This window comes from Capra hircus, assembly GCF_001704415.2.
Source record: "Capra hircus breed San Clemente chromosome X unlocalized genomic scaffold, ASM170441v1, whole genome shotgun sequence".
NCBI lineage: Eukaryota > Metazoa > Chordata > Mammalia > Artiodactyla > Bovidae > Capra > Capra hircus.
Genome location: NW_017189517.1, coordinates 14,174,350 through 14,194,274, shown reverse-complemented (window position 1 = coordinate 14,194,274; position 19,925 = coordinate 14,174,350). Strand labels below are relative to the sequence as shown.

The window sequence follows — 19,925 nt, the reverse complement described above, 5'->3', positions numbered from 1 at the left end:
AGGGAAGCCATGCACATATTCATCCCCTAAATAGCCTCACAGCCCAGAGCTAGCAAAAACTGGTAAGATACTCTAGGATAGTGTGCAGCAATTACACTATCAGTCTTTTGTTAAGACTATTAAAGCACCACCTTCTCAAAAAAATAAAAAACATTGGAAATCCAAGTCTCTGCCAGCTTGTGCCCATGGAAACCAATCTGCCTGCAGAAATTGTCCCACCAGGGAACAAGATAGCATAGCTTCAAGGTGCTTCTCCAAGCAAAGTGTGAGGTCGAAATGACTTATCTAGACCTACAATTCACTAGTGGCCCATAATTTGACCATTTTCTTCCCACAATCACTCCCTTATCCCCTAAGAAAGGAAAAAAAAAATTAAACTTTAGATGCTCCCCCCCAAAGCAAGGGAAACGATGTGTCGGTCTATCTGAACAAAAAATAAGTGATTGACTGGCTGACTTATCCTGCGATAGTGGCAGAGGGGAAGGATTTATTGCTCGTCTCAGGCATCCTTCAATCTGACCTGCAAAGTGAGCAGATGTAAAGTAACCTTAGCTTGGTGCTGATGGTTTTTTGGCTCAACTCCAAAGCCACTTCCATTATTTGCATTTTATAAACAGGACACACACCTATCTTTGCCATACCAAGGTCACTCAATATCGAGACCATTAAATCCTCTCTAAAATAAAGCCCCATTAGCAGGACTAATTAAACAATGCCTAAATACACTAAGCAGTGCTTTTGCTTTAGAAATGTTTCTTCACTATTCTGGCAATCCTTAGCAGAAAGCTCAGAGAAGGCAATGGCACCCCACTCCAGTATTCTTGCTTGGAAAATCCCATGGATGGAGGAGCCAGTGGGCTGCAGTACATGGGATCACGAAGCCAGACATGACTGAGCAACTTCACTTTCACTTTTCACTCTCATGCATTGGAGAAGGAAATGGCAACCCACTCCAGTGTTCTTGCCTGGAGAATCCCAGGGACAGAAGAGCCTGGTAGGCTGCCATCTCTGGGGTCGCACAGAGTCGGACACGACTGAAGCAACTTAGCAGCAGCAGCAGCAAGCTAGCTGTCAATAAAGAAGAGTGTTTGCATCATTAGGTTAAAACCCTTCCTTCTCCTCCTTCAACACCCCCGTCACTTACACACACACACCACTACCACCATAAACTTAGGTCTAGACAAGTCTGGGAAAGACTTAGACTTTAAGATCTAGAGTTTGGTTTACTGTAGCAGTTAGCATTTCAGCCTATAAAATGCTTCTCTCATTTTCTAGCACTCCCTCTGAGCTGAAATGAGTTGCCATTCCATAATTCCACAGGCTGCGTCATTATGCATGGCACACAGTACTTTAGGGAAAAGGTGAAACGTAAACAGTTCCATCCGAGCACACATTATCAAACAGAGCCTGCAGTATGGACAGGTGGTGGACAACCTTGGACAGGACATCAGTGTTTAAGGTGGAAACTTCTCCCACAATACATGGCAAGGAAGAAGAAAGAAGACAAAGAATTATACCCAAAATCTCATAAAGCCAAAGCAGATTAAATTCTTACTGCTGGTGTCACCCTGTTTGAGTCAGATTTTGACAAGATAAAAGTAATTCCCTTCAAACAAAATTTTGAAATACAGGAAGGAGGCTCCTCTATCTACCTGACACCAATACAAGTAGGACTAGACCATCCTCATGTTGTGACATGATGCTCTTAATTTTTATGGCTATAGTCCAGTCAGATTGATCTCAACATATATCGCCTGCAATGGAGAGTAGCAACATTTCATTTTATTGCTCAGGAATTTTTAATGAGTTCAGATAAAATGAGAGTAACAGGACAAAAAATAAAAACAATGTCAGCCACCAACTCTCTACTACCCTACTTCCCAGGCAATTTTAACCCTTCACTATTTTATTAAAGTCACAATTAGCCAGATAATGCTCAATAAATAACATTCATTCCTACCTCTGTGTCTTTATTCATTCTGGGTCACACGTCTTCTTTTCTAAAGTCTATTTTGCTGCTATATTTAGCCTGTCTCACCCTCTCCGTGAAGTCTTCCTTTCCCAAACTTCTGGGGTAGTGGTTTTCAAACCCTAGCATACCTCAGAATCCCCTGTAGGGCTTGTTAAAACTAAGATTCCTGAGCCTCACCTGCAGAGTTTGAGTCAGAAAGTTTGAGGCCTGAAAATTTGCATTTCTATCAAGTTCCCTGGAATGGTGCTGATGCTGCTAGTGGTTTAGTGTATCTAGCACTGGACTATGTATTTTATATATTGTCATTTATTGTTCTTCAATTGATTTATGAACATATTAGATAAGATTTTATGCTGGAATAAACAGAAAACCCAATGCAAACTGGCTTAAACAAAAAGTGGATTTATTTTCTCACTTAATTGGATCATCCAGATATTGGTTGACCCAATACTTCAATGATGTTTCAAGGACTCAATGTCCTTACATCTTTCTACTCTGACATCCTCAGTGTCAGCTTTATCTAAAAACTGGTTCTTCTCTTGGCAATCATACAGTTGCCAGCCATGATTAAGACTATATATTTATTAATCTCCAGAGGGACACAGACATCTTAGCAGCATTCCAAACAAGAGAAGTAAAACTCACCCTGATTAGGTAACCTGAAACACATAGTCTATGAAGGATAGGGGTGGATATAACAAGGAAAATTTGAGTATTGTTAGGAAAAGAATGTATCCTGTAAAGGCACCCAGCAAATGTCTACTACACAACTCAGCCAGAGTATAAAATCTGCTAGGAAAAATAAATAAATAAATAAAATCAGCTAGGGCAGTGATGACATTATCTATAGCTCTTCTACCACACAGGGAACACTCAATAAAGGGATGACTTACTGCTTTAAAAAAAATTCTACCAATTGATCAGGATATATAGCCTTAACTGAGTTCTGTTTCAGATCAACCAACTGTTTGTACTACACAAAAAAAATGTTGGTAAGAGCATTCTGCATTTTTCTTATATACATCTATGTAAGCAAGCAATAGTTCAGATTTTTATGTTAAAATGGAAAAAAAATTTTGTTTACCATGAGAATACCTAATTCTCTTTATTTTTAAAAATTTTATGGAAGTACAGCTGTATAGGAAAGTGACTCAGTTATACATAAAGATTCTTTTTTATATTTTCTTCCAATATAGTTTATCACAGGATATTGAACATAGTTCCCTGTGCTATACAGTAAGACCTTATTGTTTTCCATCCTATGCGATAGTTTGCATCTGCTAATCTCAAACTCCCAATCCTTCTATTCCCATCTGATTCCATTTAAAATTAATTTTTTATCCAAAACATTCGTGAAAAACTAGTTCCAAGACCTCAACCAAAAGTTCGGGGTCTGACGATGTGAGTAGCTCTTATGGCCATGTACTATTGTAATTGTTAGAAAACTATTTTATATATTGAACTAAAAATCAGTTTCCTTAGAACTTTAACTCATTGATCTTCATTCTACTATTAGGGGCTATGCCAAACAAATCTTTCTTAGGGTACTGCCTGTACCTTAGGACATATGTTCGAATGTAGGTGTCTTATACACTGGAAATTAACAAGAGCATTTTTCATATGCTACTTTAAAGAAAAACAAATTTGAGAAAGTATGGTAAGTGGTTATATTAGTTTCCTGGGCTACCATAACAAAATTCCACAAACTAGGTGGCTCACAACAAAAGAAATATATACTCTCACAGTTCTAGAGGCTAGATGTGCAAAATCAAGGTGTTAGCAGGACCATACTCTTTCTGAAAGCTCTAGGGAAGAACCTTTCCTTTCCTCTTCCTAGTGTCTGGTGGTGGCCTGCAATTCTTGGCTTTTCTTGGCAGCATCACTCCACTCTCTGCCTCCATAATTACATGGTGTTTTTCCTGTGCTCCTCTTTTGTATCTCTGTGATGGAAAAAGAGGCAAGAAAGATTCGAAAGGTAAGGACTCACATCCACCACTGTTGGCTCTGAAGATGCAGGAAGCAGGCTGCAATCCAAGAAATGCAGGTGACCTCCACAAGCTGGGATTGTCTGTCAGCTGACAGCCAACAAGGAACTGAAAGGAGCTGAATTCTACCAATAATCTGAGTAAGCAGGAAATGGAATCCCCCCAAAGCTTCCAGAAAGGAATCCTTTGGAAAACTTTAGTCCAGGAAGAGCCTTGTCAGACTTCTGACCTACAGAACCGTAAGATATTAAATTTGTGTTGTTTTGAGGCACTAAGGTTTTGGTAATTTGTTATAGCAACAATATAAAACTAACACAGTAGGTTAATAATAGTTATTTTATTATTATCATCATCATAATCTCTACCACCACCACTCACAGACCAAAAAGACAATAAGTCTCAGAATGATTAAGTATTATTCCTAAGGTCACATAAATAGTAAGAAGCAGAGCAGGAATTTAAACAGAAGTATGTCTGACAGCAGAGGCCATGTTTATCACAATGCATCCCATGAAACAGTGAGATACCAAAGAAATAAATCTTAGAAGAAATAAAAACGACATTATCCCTGTGCATCTCAGAGTATTTACAGTGATGCCAATAAATATAGGCAGGCAGATTTTCTGATCTTTGAAAATATCTGACTTCAAAAGCAGAGTTGACTTGTAGAATAACTTTAGAATAACTGTAGCATGAGCAAATGTTTATTTGTAAACCTTCCCTCCCTTTCTTTTCCTTAATAACTCCTTCATCCCTCTCTCTAATATCCAACCAATCTAAAATATCTTCACAGAGCAAATGGCCAAGAATAGACAAAATGATCCTGAAAAGCTGAGGAGATTTGCTCCCCTCTCCAAAATCTTAAAAGCTTATAAAGTGACAGTAATTAGGATGAGATAAGAAAATAGACCAATGGAATGGAGAATCCAGGAACATAAAACTTTGCATGTATGAAAACCAGATATATGACAGAATTACCCACTAAAGATCAGAAGGGAAATAATGGGCTATTTTATAAATGGTTCTGGGCTAACTATTTATATGGATGAAAAAATAAAATTGAATCCCTACATCACACCATACAAAATCAGTTGCAGATCAATGAAAGAAGACTTCATTTGAAAGGTGAAAGTTTAAAAAAAATTTTAAGGGAAAATATTTTTTAGGATCTCAGGTTAGAGAAAACATTCTAAATATATCAGTAACATGCCTATCATAAAGAAAAAACTGGTAAGTCTGAAGCATCGAAATTGAGAACTTGTGTATCACAAGACACCACAAAGTAATTAAAAGGCAACTTATAAACTTAGAGGAGACAAAATTATTAAGTCATGTAACTGGCAAAGAATTAGTATCAGAAAGACATAAACAATCCCTGTAAGGGAAAACACAAATTGTGCAATAGAAAAATGGTCCAATGATATGAACAGGTTTTTGACCAAAGAAGAATTCTAAGCGGCTTATAATACATGGGCTTCCCTTGTGGCTCAGTGGGTAAAGAATCTGCCTGCAATACAGGAGACTTGGGTTCGATCCCTGGGTTGGGAAGATCTCCTGGAGAAGGGAAAGGCTACTCACTCCAGTATTTTGGCGTGGAGAATTCCATGGACTGTACAGTCCATGGAGTTGCTAACAGTCAGACATGACTGAGCGATTTTCACTTTCTTTCACTTATAAAACATAAAAAGCAGGTGGTGGGTAGGTGGCCTGGATGCAGCCCTAGAGAAAACCTCTCTCTCTCTCTCTTCCCTCACCTTTTCCAGATCCTTAGTTTGGGGACAGTCCTTCTGTCCAGTCATGCCAAAGAGGAAAGTTACCTTCCAAGGTGTGAGAGATGAGGATGATGAGGATGATATCAGTGTCCCCAAGAAAAAATTAGTGGACCCTGTGGCTGGGGTAGGAGGCCCTGGGAGCCGCTTCGAAGGCAAACACTCTTTGGACAGTGATGAGAAGGAGAAGAATGATGATGAAGGGTCCAGCAAATATGACGTGTTGGCCTCAGAGGATGTGGGAGGTCAGGAAGCAGCCACACTCTCCGGTGATGGAGGTGTGTGGATCATACTCTTCAAGCTGCAGGAGGAGATAGAGGAAGGTCACTTTGAGGCTGATGGTAACTATTTCCTGAACTGGGATGCTCAGATCTGAGACAGTTGGCCGGACAACATTGCTTGGGTGAAAATCAGAGAGCAGCCATCTGATCAGCAGCCTCTGTCAGACTCAGAGGGCGACGACAGCTTGGCCAGACTCCAGTGAGCACCCAAGCCCTCCTGGAGGGCACTCTGGAGCTTATGCTGCCAAGAGAGACAGTGGCTGGGCACTGAGGTATCTGGGAACTTGGGGGGAAGGCAAAGGGAGCAACAAGAGGGCTAGGTAGCCCAGTTCCCCTCATGAAGGCTACCTTCAGGATGGGGTTTATTGCTGGAAGCTGGATCTTCCTGGTCAACAGTTCTAGAAATCCAAACAGACTGACTTTGACCTCTACATCTGAGCCTACTGAGGGTGGTCCCTTCTTTCCTGGACTTTGTGGAGGAGGCTCTGGCTGTGTCAGGCAGTGAGGATGTTGGAGCCCACTTTTTAGTCAACTTCCTTTTCCCAATAAAAGTCTTTAGCTGCGGGGGCGGGACAAGAAAAGCTGCAAACCAATTTTAAGCAGAGAAACACAAAATAAAAACATAATGATATGAATTTTACAACAAAATTTATAATAAATTAAAAGTCTGTTAATAAATGTTGGTGAAGATGAGGAGTAACAAAACTTTTACACTCTGCTGACACTGATCTTTGGAAAAGCTGAATATGCTTGTTCTCTATCATCAAGTAACTTCCTCTGCTATACACATACCCTAGAAAAATTCTTGAACATGTACAAGAAACATCTACAAGAATGTTTCAGGGAGGGAGACTCAAGAGGAAGGAGACATAGGTATACCTATGGCTGCCTCATGTTGATATACGTCAGAAACCAACACAATATTGCAAAGCAATTATCCTCTAATTAAAAATAAATGTAAATAAAGAAGAAAAATGTTTCACAGCAGCATTTATAATGCTAAAACCTGAGAACAAACCACTTATTCATCAATAGGAAAAATTTAAATTATAAAATATGCATACACTGGAATACTGAAAATGAATAAAATACATGCAATGACATAAAAGTATCTCAGAAATATACTGTTAATGGAATAAAGAAAGTCACAGTATTATTCCATCCCTATGAAGTGAAAAACATGCAAATATAAACAATATTTTTATAAATATATATATACACACACACATACATATGTACGTGATTTTTAAAACTGAAAAGAACAAGAGGACAGTGAACACACAATTCAGTACAGTTCCTTCCTATCATGAGGGTACAGCAGTTTTCAGGTGCACTAATAATGCTCTATTTCTTAAGCTAGCTGGTAGATATATGGTGCTCATCTATTATTCTCTTGGATATATGACATGGTTATAAACATTTTATACATCAGTTAAGAAAATATGTATTTGAGAAGTGGTAGTCAAACTGTGCTTCATTGAACTGCCTAAAAGATGACTACAGGAGAGGGCAAAAGGATGCCACACGTGCAGGAGTGTTAAGGAGGAAAGACTTGGGACTCCCCAACTCCGACTTCACTCAGAGTAGCTGCAGCCTTCTGAATTTAGAAAAAGGTTTGAAAACCACTTCAGGTAATTTGCAAAAAGAAGGGTGTGCACTGAGTCACAAGGTCCCCTTGTACACATATATTTGCTTATATATTAGCTATTTGGCAGAAGGCCAAAGAAATCAAAAGCCTAGGTAGCAATTTGGCATATTTGGTCATGTTAGCTCATCACTCCCTTTGCAAAGTTGTTTTGTAAATAAGAATGAAAACACTTATTCTGTACAGTATGAAATGAAGCTCTCACAGAAGGGTGAGCCTCACTTTACAGCAGACTAGGTTCCCAAAAGCAGGGTACAAATGACATTTCTGTATAACCAGCTGTATCTTTCCACAAACAAATATGATCATTTCTAACATGTTTCGTGTCCATCTTCGAGTAGTCATCACTACTGATTTTAAACATACAAATATACCAATAGAATATTTAAAGACACAAAATGAGAAATTGAGGCATATTGGGAAGGCATTTTATAATGTTACAAATCACGTCCCTAATTCATCAGCGCTTTTAACTTTGAACTTTCATGTATAAATAAATGCTCTTATATACAAATACCATTATAAAGTATTCTGTATAAAAAGGATTTCCAAGTCCTACTGGATGACCTTGTATTCAGTAAAGGAACCACTCTATATTGTGCATCACAAACTAGTGTACCAACAGTGCGGGGAGATTCAGCAGTGTGTGACAAGATTTGGCACATTTCCTGGAACAAATTCCTGGGACTTCACTATTACTCAAAGACTTTAGGGGCAGGGAAAGATTCAAGTGACTTAATTAAGTAATCAAAAGCAGTATTTTTATTAAAACAAACATTCTTAAAAAGAAATCTATATTTATATAGTATTCTTATAATTTTAAAGTACAACTATTCAAAGAAATATCTTACTTTCAAAAGTACTTAGAACTCTGCCCCTCTTACTCTCACAGTTGTAAGTTTACTCTTCACTCCCACCATGGGTTACACTGTCAGAAAAGTTTGAGATGCTAAATCTACAGCATCTAGGCTTCTACCTTCAGGTACCACTGCACTTGCGCCTGCCGTCATATACATGCATGCCTTCCTTTTTCCCCATTCCAGATTAGTCTCTTTTTCCAATTAAAGGCTGGTTCCCCTGCACTGCTCCACACCCCTCCCCCGAAGCATAACAAGAGAAGCCTGCTGCTGCTGCTGCTGCTGCTGAGTCATGTCAGTCGTGTCCGACTCTGTGCGATCCCACAGACAGCAGCCCACCAGGCTCCCCCTTCCCTGGGATTCTCCAGGCAAGAACACTGGAGTGGGTTGCCATTTCCTTCTCCACTGCATGAAGAGGAAAAGTGAAAGTCAAGTCGCTCGCTCGTGTCCAAACTCTTCGCGACGCCATGGACTGCAGCCCACCAGGCTCCTCCGTCCATAGTAGTTTCCAGGCAAGAGTACTGGAGTGGGTCGCCTAAGCAACCTCAGAACTGAAACACTTCAAATATTCATTCTCTCCTTCTGCCTGACTTTCTCAGTGGAACAGGAGTAGGTAACAAAGGGTCAAAAATAGGGTGACCTGGAGGTACTTTTAATTCCTGCGTTCAGGAAAGTACAGCGCATGCGCTCCCTGGGCCAATAAGGTTGACTTCTGCTCCTCTTGTGCTTTGTGAGCGAAGTCATGAAGAACGCAGAAGGACGCTATCTTTCCTTTGAGGAGAACCAGTATGATTCCACTGGGGGCGAAGCTTTTCAAAATGAGCGAGAATCTGTTGAAAATCCTTTTTGGGACTTTAAAATAAATATTTTAGGTAAAAAGGATGAAACCATAATACATTTCTGTGACAAATGCAAATTACTGATTAGAATCTATGGGTGGATGATTCCGTGCAAGCATGCTTTTTGCTACGCTCGTGCTATTTTACATGGAAAAGAAGGGGATATGATGTGCCCAGCCTGTGGTAATTCTGTGCAGCAAATTCAGAAGCATAGTCAAGGTTCTCTTTGTGTGTAGCGCTGTTCAAGGATGCAAGAGATCCTATTTGTCTCAGAAAGACTTAGAGGCTCATATCAACTTCCGCCACATGAGAGCTGGAAACTCTGTTCCCCATACTTAACTTGAAAATGTTCATTCAGCATTTTGTCCCACCACCAACTAAAATCTATGATTATCTTAAAAAGCTGCCAGATAAACATCATATGAACCATATTATACCAAAGCAATACTTTATGATACTACTACCTTCTTTGCAAAGGAGTTGCCCAAGCCACATAATCAGCCACAAGATATTCATGCTCCTACAGCAGAATTAATTGTCTGTGGCTTCATCTCTACATCTTTCAATGAGTGAAGAAACGGACTCAAAAAGTCTTTTTGTCCCAACAAGAAAACAAAGTGATTTAATAACTGTTCCTATTTCAGATTGATACAAATTCAGGTACCTGAGAAACACTACCTCCTGTCTCTGCAACTGCTCACCATCATCCTGAATAACAGAGTCAACCAGTGGTATTGAACTCTCATCACACTGTGCCATCACAGTGATATTTTATACCACACTACCTCCTCTGCCATCAGTATGTCATCTAAGGCCACATCATTCCCAGGCCACAGGTACTTTTCACTTGATTCATAGGCAAGTTTCAGATATGTCGGTGACTTCTATTCTACCACCTTCTGCATAGACATCTTATTGCTCAGATGCCACCTTGTATGAAAAATCTTCCACCAGGACCTGTCTCACCTCAACAGGGTAGTCCACCTGTAAGTATACACCCTTCTCACCATTATAATGCTTATTCTTTACCCCAGTTTACTGAAGATCAAGGAACTCTGAGCACTTCATTCATATTACTAGGGGGAGTAAGTCACAGTATGTGCCCTGTACCCTTTCCACCATGAAAACAGTGTCTGCCTTTTACAAACCTCATTTCTTGGACTACATTTCCTAGATTACACAAGATATAAACCATGTTACCAGTACTAATATTATTTTGAACAGAAGATCTGATGGTGGTGGGGGGGGGGAAGTATTGTCAACCATCTAATTAAGCTTTGAACATTTGGGGAAAGAAAAGCACCTCTTACAGAAGTGGCTATAAAAAGAAAAAGAAATGGCGATAAAACATTTAAAACCACTTGAAACGGTTTTAAGGCTTGATCTTAGGAATGATTTTAAGTACTTTACTATAGTGCAGATAAGTGGCTCAGTTGAGAATAACTATCCTTTAACAACTTTGTTCCTGTAGTATGGTAAACTGACACAGAAATGACCATTTGCAATATTATTTCCAGAGGCACTAGGGGGTGGTGCTGTGTTTTTCTTTCAAAAGTGTTGTTTTTGTTAAATTCAATATTTACTTTTTCTTGTGATATATTTTCCTAACCTGGAGAAGGAAATGGCAACCCACTCCAGTATTTTTGCCTGGATAATCCCATGGACAGAGGAGCCTGACAGGCTACAGTCCATGGGGTCGAAAGAATCGGACACGACTTAGCGACTTAACTAACTTGGGTAAAAAGAAAAAATTTCAATATAAATTGAAATATATAAAAAAACAATAAAAAAAACAATAAGGCCTTTGTACATAAATCTGTCTCCTTGTAACTTGTACCATTCTTGTTTCTAGGCCCAAATTGCTTTTTCTTTACTGTAACTTAGGCTGTGTGACCCAAACCATCTTCAGGCTGAGCCCTGCCCTAGATTCTTGACATCACACAAACCAGCAGCATTTAAGCAGCTCTAGCCCAGATCTGTCAAATCCAGCATGAAATCCCTCTTACTACTCCAACCCTGATCTTTTTTTAAAGATATGAATGACTTTTATTTTATTAATTTACGTTAATTGGAGTATAATTTCTTTACAATATTGTGGTGGGTTTTGCCATACACTGACATGAATCACCCATGGGTGCATGTGTCCCCCCATCCTGAACATTCCCTGCCAACCTCCCTCCCCACCCCATCCCTCCAGACTGTCCCAGAGCACCAGCTGTGAGTGCCCTTCTTCATGCACTGAACTTGCGCTGGTTATCTATTTTACATATGGTAATATACATGTTTCAATGCTATTCTCTCAAATCATCCCACTCCTGCCTTCTCCCACATAGTCCAAAAGTCTGCTCTTTACATCTTTGTCTCTTTTGCTGCCTTGCATATAGGATCATCATTACATCTTTCTAAATTCCATATATATGTGTTAATATACTGTACTGTTATTTCTTTTTGACTTACTTCACTGTGTATAATAGGCTCCAGTTTCATCCACCTCTTTAGAACTGACTCAAATGTGTTCTATTTTATAGCTGAGTAATATCCTATTGTGTATATGTACCACAACTTCGTTATCCATTCAACAGTTAATGGACACCTACATTGCTTCCATATCCTAACTGTTGCAAAAAGTGCTAAATGAGCATTGGGGTACATGTGTCTGTTTCAATTCTGGTTTCCTCAGTGTGTATACCCAGCAGTGGGATTGCTGGGTCATATGGCAGTTCTATTTCCAGTTTTTTAAGGAATCTCCACAATGTTTCCCCATAGTGGCTATACCAGTTTGCATTCTCACTAACAGTGTAAGAGGGTTTCCTTTTCTCTACACCCTCTCAAGCAATTGTTTGTAGACTTTTTGATGGCAGCCATTCTGAACGGTGCGAGATGATACCTCATTGTGGTTTTGATTTGCATTTCTCTAATAGTGAGCACAGCACTTTCATAGCATCATCTTTCAGGATTTGAAATAGCTCAACTGGAATTCCATCACCTCCACTAGCTTTGTTCATAGTGATGCTTTCTAAGGCCCACTTGACTTCACATTCCAGGATATCTGGCTCTAGGTGAGTGATCACACCATTGTGATTATCTTGGTCGTGAAGATCTTTTTTGTACAGTTCCTCTGTGTATTCTTGCCACCTCTTCTTAATATCTTCTGCTTCTGTTAGGTCCATACCATTTCTGTCCTTTATCGAGCCCATCTTTGCATGAAATGTTCCCTTGGTATCTCTAATTTTCTTAAAGAGATCTCTAGTCTTTCCCATTCTGTTGTTTTCCTCTATTTCTTTGCATTGATCGCTGAGGAAGACTTTATTATCTCCTTGCTATTCTTTGGAACTCTGCATTCAGATGCTTATATCTTTCCTTTTCTCCTTTGCTTTTCGCTTCTCTTCTTTTCACAGCTATTTGTAAGGCCTCCCCAGACAGCCATTTTGCTTTTTTGCATTTCTTTTCCATGGGGATGGTCTTGATCCCTGTCTCCTATACAGTGTCACAAACCTCAGTCCATAGTTCATCAGGAACTATATCTATCAGATCTAGTCCCTTAAATCTATTTCTCACTTCCACTGTATAATCAAAAGGCATTTGATTGAGGTCATACCTGAGTGGTTTTCCCTACATTCTTCAATTTAAGTCTGAATGTGGCATTAAGGAGTTCATGATCTGAGCCACAGTCAGCTCCTGGTCTTGTTTTTGTTGCAATATGCCAGCAAAATTTGGAAAACTCAGCAGTGGCCATAGGACTGGAAGAGCTCAGTTTTCATTCCAATCCCAAAGAAAGGCAATGCCAAAGAATGCTCAAACTACCAAACAGTTACACTCATCTCACATGCTAGTAAAGTAATGCTCAAAATTCTCCAAGCCAGGCTTCAGCAATACGTGAACCGTGAACTCCCTGCTGTTCAAGCAGGTTTTAGAAAAGGCAGAGGAACCAGAGATCAAATTGTCAACATCTGCTGGATCGTGTAAAAAGCAAGAGAGTTCCAGAAAATCATCTATTTCTGCTTTATTGACTATGCCAAAGCATTGACTGTGTGGATCACCATAAACTGTGGAAAATTCTGAAAGAGATGGGAATACCAGACCACCTGACCTGCCTCTTGAGAAATCTGTATGCAGGTCAGGAAGCAACAGTTAGAACTGGACATGGAACAACAGACTGGTTCCAAATAGGAAAAGAAGTACGTCAAGGCTGTATATTGTCACCCTGCTTATTTAACTTCTATGCAGAGTACATCATGAGAAACGGTGGTCTGGAAGAAGCACAAGCTGGAATCAAGACTTCCAGGAGAAATATCAATAACCTCAGATATGCAGATGACACCACCCTTATGGCAGAAAGTGAAGAGGAACTAAAAAGCCTCTTGATGAAAATGAAAGAGGAGAGTGAAAAAGTTGGCTTAAACTCAACATTCAGAAAATGAAGATCATGGCATCTGGTCCCATCACTTCATGGGAAATAGATGGGGAAACAGTAGAAACAGTGTCAGACTTTATTTTGCAGGGCTCCAAAATCACTGCAGATGGTGACTGCGGCCATGAAATTAAAAGACGCTTACTCCTTGGAAGAAAAGCTATGACCAACCTAGATAGCATATTCAAAAGCAGAGACATTACTTTGCCAACAAAAGTCTGTCTAGTCAAGGCTATGGTTTTTCCAGTGGTCACGTATGGATGTGAGAGTTGGACTGTGAAGAAAGCTGAGCGCCGAAGAATTGATGCTTCTGAACTGTGGTGTTGGAGGAGACTCTTGAGAGCCCCTTGGACTGCAAGGAGATCCCACCAGTGCATTCTGAAGGAGATCAACCCTGGGATTTCTTTGGAAGGAATGATGCTAAAGCTGAAACTCCAGTACTTTGCCCACTTCATGTGAAGAGTTGACTCATTGGAAAAGACTCTGATGCTGGGAGGGATTGGGGGCAGCAGGAGGAGAGGACGACAGAGGATAAGATGGCTGGATGGCATCACTGACTCTATGGACGTGAGTCTGAGTGAACTCCAGGGAGTTCACTGAGTGATGCACAGGGAAGCCTAGTGTCCTGCAGTTCATGGGGTTGCAAAGAGTCAGCCACGACTGAGCGACTGAACTGAACTGAACTGAACCTCAGATGGCAAAGAATATGGCTGCAATTCAGGAGACCCAGATTCAGTCCCTGGATCAGAAGATTCCCTGAAGAAGGGAATGGCAACCCACTCCAGTATTCTTGCCTGGAGAGAATCCCATGGACAGAGGAGCGTGGCAGATTACAGTCCATAGGACTGAAAAGTTGGGACATGACTAAAGTGACTGAGCATGCAAGGAGCCATTTGTTTGAACAGTAAACAAGCAAGAGTGGTACCCTCTCTCCCTGTCTGTGGAGATTTAGTTCTAAGACTTAACTCCTTGCTCGAAAGAGAATGAGAAATTTTATTTTTCCTCTGATAGATACAACTGATGTGTATGTAATGGGTTAACATTTATATATACATGTTAATGGGTCAACAAGTATATAAAAGGGTAAGAGTTCTTTTTTGTTTTTTGTCTCTGCAGTCTATTGTAGAGGAAGAAATTTTTCTCTACCCTTCTAGATTTTTTGATTGGTCCAAGAATTAAATGGTACAGGTTAACAGGGGGAAAAAAAAAACACACAAAAGTTTAAGAAACCCATATATACATGGGAGAGACTCAGGAAAATTAAGTAATTGGCCAAAATGGTCAAAGCCATTACCTTAAATGCCATCTTCAGCTAAAGACAGAAGAGGATGTTGTAGGTATTGGTTTGAGACTTCAAAGGGGAGGAAAGCAAGTCACATGGAGATGGAAAAGCAAATATTTTGTAAACAAATACTCTTGGGCCACACAGAAAAAGTGGGACACAGAGCAGAAACTGATTTTTAGGCCCTGCCTAGAGTTTCCCCTAAGAAAATCAGTTTCTACTCTGTGTCCCATTGTTTCTGTGGCCCTGCCTAGAGTTTCCCCTAGATCTTTCCTGCTGGCTCAGTCAGTAAAGAGTCTGCCTGCAATGTGAGAGAACCAGGTTCAATCCCTAGACCGGGAACATCCTCTGGAGAAGGAAATGGCAACCCACTCAAGTATTCTTTCCTGGAGAATTCCATGTTCAGAGGAGCCTGGTGGGCTCCAGTCCATGGGATTGCAAAGAGTCAGATATGACTGAAAACTAATACCACTGCTGCTGCTGCTAAGTCGCTTCAGTCATGTCCGCCTCTGTGCAACCCCATAGACGGCAGCCCACCAGGCTCTGCCATCCCTGGGATTCTACAGGCAAGAACACTGGAGTGGGTTGCCATTTCCTTCTCCAATGCATGAAAGTGAAAAGTGAAAGTGAAGTCACTGAGTCATGTCCAACTCTCAGCGACCTCATAGACTGCAGCCTACCAGGCTCCTCTGTCCATGGGAGTTTCCAGGCAAGAGTACTGGAGTGGGGTGCCATTGCCTTCTCCAATAGTGATAACACTATTCCAGAGCAAATTCACTTTCTACATTCCTTTAGGCAGTCTGAAGGAAGGTCAAAGTTTCTTTTAAAGCCCCTGGGGTCTTAAAAATAATCAGCTTACATTAATCCTCATGCCAAAGAGACACATTTTAGGGTGGTGAATTGTGTTCCCCTAGGTTCGTGACATTGTACAGGAGACAGAGATGAAGACCATCCCCGTGGAAAAGAAATGCAAAAAAGCAAAATTGTTGCCTGGGGAGGCCTTACAAATAGCTGTGAAAAAAAGAGAAGTGAAAAGCAAAGGAGAAAAGGAAAGATATAAGCATCTGAATGCAGAGTTCCAAAGAATAGCAAGGAGAGATAAGAAAGCCTTCCTCAGAGATCAATGCAAAGAAATAGAGGAAAACAACAGAATGGGAAAGACTAGAGATCTCTTTAAGAAAATTAGAGATACCAAGGGAACATCTCATGCAAAGATGGGCTCAATAAAGGACAGAAATGGTATGGACCTCACAGAAGCAGAAGATATTAAGAAGAGGTGGCAAGAATACACAGAAAACTGTACAAAAAAGATCTTCCCATGACCAAGATAATCACGATGGTATGATCACTCACCTAGAGCCAGACATCCTGGAATGTGAAGTCAAGTGGGCCTTAGAAAGCATCACTACAAACAAAGCTAGTGGAGGTGATGGAATTCCAGTTGAGCTATTTCAAATCCTCGAAGACGATGCTCTGAAAGTGCTCACTCAATATGCCAGCAAATTTGGAAAACTCAGCAGTGGCCACAGGACTGGAAAAGGTCAGTTTTCATTCCAATCCCAAAGAAAGGCAATGCCAAAGAATGCTCAAACTGCCGCACAATTGCACTCATCTCACATGCTAGTAAAGTAATGCTCAAAATTCTCCAAGCCAGGCTTCAGCAGTACGTGAACTGTGAACTTCCAGATGTTCAAGCTGGTTTTAGAAAAGGCAGAGGAACCAGAGATCAAATTAAATAAGCAGGGTGACAATGTACAGCCTTTTCTTATTTACAACCAGTCTGTTGTTCCATGTCCAGTTCTAACTGTTGCTTCGTGACCTGCATACAGGTTTCTCAAGAGGCAGGTCAGGTGGTCTGGTATTCCCATCTCTTTCAGAATTTTCCAGTTTATTGTGATCCACACAGTCAAAGGCTTTGGCATAGTCAATAAAGCAAAAAGAGATGTTTTTCTGGAACTCTCATGCTTTTTTGATTTTTTTCTGCTATTGTTTTACCAGATCCTAATCAAATAGATAATCATGATTCTACAATGATAATAGAAGAAAACACTGGGCGCCAGTCTGATTTATCTGATAATCATTTTGAGGGCAGCTCTCATGTTTACTTACAGGTCATTTACCAGAGACCAAAGTGGCCAATTTAAGGCTTTGCTATGGTGACTTATCATGAAGTTTGTATCTGGTATTAAGTTAGCACAAGCAGATAAGTTAATAGCCATCATTAGAGTTGAAATCCTTGGTTCTGCTGTTGCTAAATGTGTGTTTGATGTCTGTCATGCAACAGAGAAAATTTAGAAAAATTGGAGGGTCTTGGTTTCTATGAGAACTTAAACATCTCGTGGAGATTTGAAAGCTGATTTGTTAGAGGCTTTTCAACTGCCTATTCAGATTATCGGTAATCTATTGCAGAGGTCATACGGGGCAAAATGACGCAATTTGTGAAGGCAATGATAATGTTGAAAGAGCTGCAGAAGCCACTATTAAAACATGACAGACTCCAAATATAGAAGCCCCATTTCTAATACTAGAAACCTCTATCCATCTTCTAAAACCAGCTTCACAAAAGGAAATGAACAAATGGATTGAAAGGGGGGCTAAAAGAAATTCAACCGGACTATAGGAATTACTAACAAAATGATTCCTATATCACAGCTTTTATTTGCTTGATTAGTTTATTACGTTATCAACAAAATCAAACTGAAAGGGAGTTTTTAAAGGCACTAGACTAATACATCTATCAAAAAGATGAAATTATTCAAAACATTTTAAAGAGTTTTGTTATTTGCCAGCAGAAATCTTTACAGACCACTCCCAATGTAGGTGCAGAAAGTTTTCCCTGACCAACTTTACCAGGAACCCAGTGGCACTTAGATTTCATAGAATTGAGGCCTATGGAAGGTAGATTTTGTCTAGTGGTGTATGTATGATATCTTTTCCCTCTTCAAAACCATCCAGTCTAGGTTCGAAACAGGATACAGGATGCTTGGGGCTGGTGTACTGGGATGACCCAGAGAGATGATATGGGGAGGCTGGTGGGAGGGGGGTTCAGGATTGGGAACTCATGTACACCCGTGGTGGATTCATGTCAATGTATGGCAAAACTAATACAGTATTGTAAAGTAAAAAATAAATAAAAAATAAAGAGCACGAAAAATAAAAACAGATCCTCAGGCATTGGGGTAAAGTCCCTCTTCATGCACATAATCCCCACTGTTGAGATCCCAGAGCTTATTCAGTCAGATGGAAGAGATCATTTTATGTCTATTGTTGTTGAGGAATTATGCAAATGTTTGCAGACTCCAAAAAGCTATCATATTCCAAGTAGAATAAAAAACTCAAACTCTAACAAACTCATTGGCTGAGATTCAGTGATCTATGGGTAAAATGGCCTAGAGAGTTACCAGTAGTTTTCTTAAAAGTTAGAGCAGCTCTTGCAAGCAATAATGTTCTCTCTTAGAACTTACATTTGGCAGGTCTGTGAATTTGGGTCTGAAATCACTTCTTCCACTTTGATTTAACTGAATTCTCTCATGATCATGTTTGATACCTTAAATGGCTTTTATCTTCCCTAGAAACCCTGAGACAAAGTCAGAAGACCCTAGAGGGACCTACTGGAAGAAGTCTGCCACTCCTGTTCAACTGAACAATTTAGTTTCCATAAAAGTGCTCTGGAGAAAAGATGCATTTGTCACCATCTAGAGGGGCTACTTCAGGTGCTACTGATCACCCAGATGGCCAAAGTGAAAGAAAACCCAGATAGGTTCATGCTTCCCACATGAAGCCAGCTCTTCAAGAGGACTCAACTGTGGTTTGCAAAAATGACTTGAAACTTAAATTTTCTGGAATAAATGGTGTTGGTACTGAACTCAACTGAAAGGAGGTATGAAAGAACTTATAACTATTCTCAGACTGGACTGCCTTGTTATCTTATTCAAAATATTAAGGAATAGTAGTATAACAGTGAATTATTTGTTGTTTCATTACTCTTAGAATCACATTTTACTAGCAAGCAAACAGGTTATTTGTTACACCATTCTCTGTACTCCCATAATGGTTCCTAGAGTCACAAATTTCTCATCGGCTCTGAATTGTACTCCCAGTATGGACAGGGCCTGGGCTTATAAGTCCAACAATTTGATTATTGGCAGAAAAAAATAGAACTGTATTATAAACTTTTTACAATATTAAGGTGAAAATAACTAATATGCCTCCAGATACTCAAGCCCCAAATTTGACACAAATAATGTTTTGTTAACTAGCCTGATTGTAAGGGTGGTATATATGATTAGTAATATGATTATATCATTACTAATAGAAATGATTACTATATATGTATATATTAGTAATAGAAATGATTAGTATATATGATTAATGATAGGAAGCTGGCATTTATGGATAGAGACAACAGAAGACAGGTATAATGTCAGTTAGTCACTTTGGGATACAAGTTTTTCCAGTTCTAGTGCAGACAAACATCCCTATTATATTGGGTGGACCAAAATGTTTCTTCAGATTTTCTTGCAAGATATTATGGAAAAACCTAAAACTTTTTGGCCCACCTGATACTATTTGTAATAGTTAAATATCCATGGGTAACTACTGAGTTAGAGGTGAAAAATGGCCCAGAAGTTGTGTTTGCCCTCAAGACATAAATTATTGGAGCCATGTACCTTGAACACTGGAAGTTGAAGGGGAGAATTTGCCACCCCCCAAAATGCCTCTCTGCCATAAGGATTACCTTAAGTTGCTTATTTTTAAGAAATAGCAGATACAGGAAAAGCTATTAGTAGAGTGGAAGTTACCCTTTTATAAGAGATATTTACATCTATAAGAGAAATCTTCATTCCTAAGGGTGTCTCCCTCTCTGTACCAGGAAAAGGAAGA

At 39.8% G+C, this 19,925-nt stretch overlaps 2 pseudogenes; both read left to right on the top strand.

The window, feature by feature from the left end:
- Window positions 1–5,674: 5,674 nt before the first annotated feature.
- Window positions 5,675–6,331, top strand: LOC102184792 (annotated as a pseudogene).
- Window positions 6,332–9,251: 2,920 nt separating this feature from the next.
- Window positions 9,252–10,016, top strand: LOC102184508 (annotated as a pseudogene).
- The last annotated feature ends 9,909 nt before the right edge of the window (window positions 10,017–19,925 follow it).